We start from the raw sequence: 2500 nt of genomic DNA, 5'->3' as shown, positions 1-2500 counted from the left end.
TTTTCTCCCCGTTTGATGGGGTCTATGTGTACAAATTTTGACTTTTTTGAGTGCACGTGCAAATCTGCTGAAAAAGCCTGTGGAAGTTTCACGGCGTTTCGTACGATATTTGGCGACGCAAAAATGAGCGATTTCCCAGCTCGATGGAATTCGGCGCGAGAGAAACGATGCCCCGTAACGCACATGAGAGCAATCCCGGCCAATTTCTCCCGTTTGATGGGGTCTATGTGTACAAATTTGACTTTTTTGAGTGCACGTGCAAATCTGCTGAAAAAGCCTGTGGAAGTTTCACGGCGTTCGTACGATATTTGGCGACGCAAAAATGAGCGATTTCCCAGCTCGATGGAATTCGGAGCGAGAGAAACGATGCCCCGTAACGCACATGAGAGCAATCCCGGCCAATTTCTCCCGTTTGATGGGGTCTATGTGTAAAAATTTTGACTTTTTTGAGTGCAGGTGCAAATCTGCTGGAAAAGCCTGTGGAAGTTTCACGGCGTTCGTACGATATTTGGCGACGCAAAAATGAGCGATTTCCAAGCTCGATGGAATTCGGAGCGAGAGAAACGATGCCCCGTAACGCACATGAGAGCAATCCGGGCCAATTTCTCCCGTTTGATGGGGTCTATGTGTAAAAATTTTGACTTTTTTGAGTGCAGGTGCAAATCTGCTGAAAAAGCCTGTGGAAGTTTCACGGCGTTCGTACGATATTTGGCGACGCAAAAATGAGCGATTTCCCAGCTCGAGAGAATTCGGCGCGAGAGAAACGATGCCCCGTAACGCACATGAGAGCAATCCGGGCCAATTTCTCCCGTTTGATGGGGTCTATGTGTAAAAATTTTGACTTTTTTGAGTGCACGTGCAAATCTGCTGGAAAAGCCTGTGGAAGTTTCACGGCGTTCGTACGATATTTGGCGACGCAAAAATGAGCGATTTCCCAGCTCGATGGAATTCGGCGCGAGAGAAACGATGCCCCGTAACGCACATGAGAGCAATCCCGGCCAATTTCTCCCGTTTGATGGGGTCTATGTGTAAAAATTTTGACTTTTTTGAGTGCACGTGCAAATCTGCTGAAAAAGCCTGTGGAAGTTTCACGGCGTTCGTACGATATTTGGCGACGCAAAAATGAGCGATTTCCCAGCTCGATGGAATTCGGAGCGAGAGAAACGATGCCCCGTAACGCACATGAGAGCAATCCCGGCCAATTTCTCCCGTTTGATGGGGTCTATGTGTACAAATTTTGACTTTTTTGAGTGCACGTGCAAATCTGCTGGAAAAAGCCCTGTGGAAGTTTCACGGCGTTCGTACGATATTTGGCGACGCAAAAATGAGCGATTTCCCAGCTCGATGGAATTCGGCGCGAGAGAAACGATGCCCCGTAACGCACATGAGAGCAATCCCGGCCAATTTCTCCCGTTTGATGGGGTCTATGTGTAAAAATTTTGACTTTTTTGAGTGCACGTGCAAATCTGCTGAAAAAGCCTGTGGAAGTTTCACGGCGTTCGTACGATATTTGGCGACGCAAAAATGAGCGATTTCCCAGCTCGATGGAATTCGGCGCGAGAGAAACGATGCCCCGTAACGCACATGAGAGCAATCCGGGCCAATTTCTCCCGTTTGATGGGGTCTATGTGTAAAAATTTTGACTTTTTTGAGTGCAGGTGCAAATCTGCTGGAAAAGCCTGTGGAAGTTTCACGGCGTTCGTACGATATTTGGCGACGCAAAAATGAGCGATTTCCAAGCTCGATGGAATTCGGAGCGAGAGAAACGATGCCCCGTAACGCACATGAGAGCAATCCGGGCCAATTTCTCCCGTTTGATGGGGTCTATGTGTACAAATTTTGACTTTTTTGAGTGCACGTGCCAATCTGCTGGAAAAGCCTGTGGAAGTTTCACGGCGTTCGTACGATATTTGGCGACGCAAAAATGAGCGATTTCCCAGCTCGATGGAATTCGGCGCGAGAGAAACGATGCCCCGTAACGCACATGAGAGCAATCCCGGCCAATTTCTCCCGTTTGATGGGGTCTATGTGTAAAAATTTTGACTTTTTTGAGTGCAGGTGCAAATCTGCTGAAAAAGCCTGTGGAAGTTTCACGGCGTTCGTACGATATTTGGCGACGCAAAAATGAGCGATTTCCCAGCTCGAGAGAATTCGGCGCGAGAGAAACGATGCCCCGTAACGCACATGAGAGCAATCCGGGCCAATTTCTCCCGTTTGATGGGGTCTATGTGTAAAATTTTGACTTTTTTGAGTGCAGGTGCAAATCTGCTGGAAAAGCCTGTGGAAGTTTCACGGCGTTCGTACGATATTTTGGCGACGCAAAAATGAGCGATTTCCCAGCTCGATGGAATTCGGAGCGAGAGAAACGATGCCCCGTAACGCACATGAGAGCAATCCCGGCCAATTTCTCCCGTTTGATGGGGTCTATGTGTACAAATTTTGACTTTTTTGAGTGCACGTGCCAATCTGCTGGAAAAGCTGTGGAAGTTTCACGGCGTTC

Source organism: Lampetra fluviatilis, unplaced genomic scaffold, assembly GCF_964198595.1.
Source record: "Lampetra fluviatilis unplaced genomic scaffold, kcLamFluv1.1 SCAFFOLD_969, whole genome shotgun sequence".
Lineage (NCBI taxonomy): Eukaryota > Metazoa > Chordata > Hyperoartia > Petromyzontiformes > Petromyzontidae > Lampetra > Lampetra fluviatilis.
Note: the sequence above shows the minus strand (reverse complement) of the source record.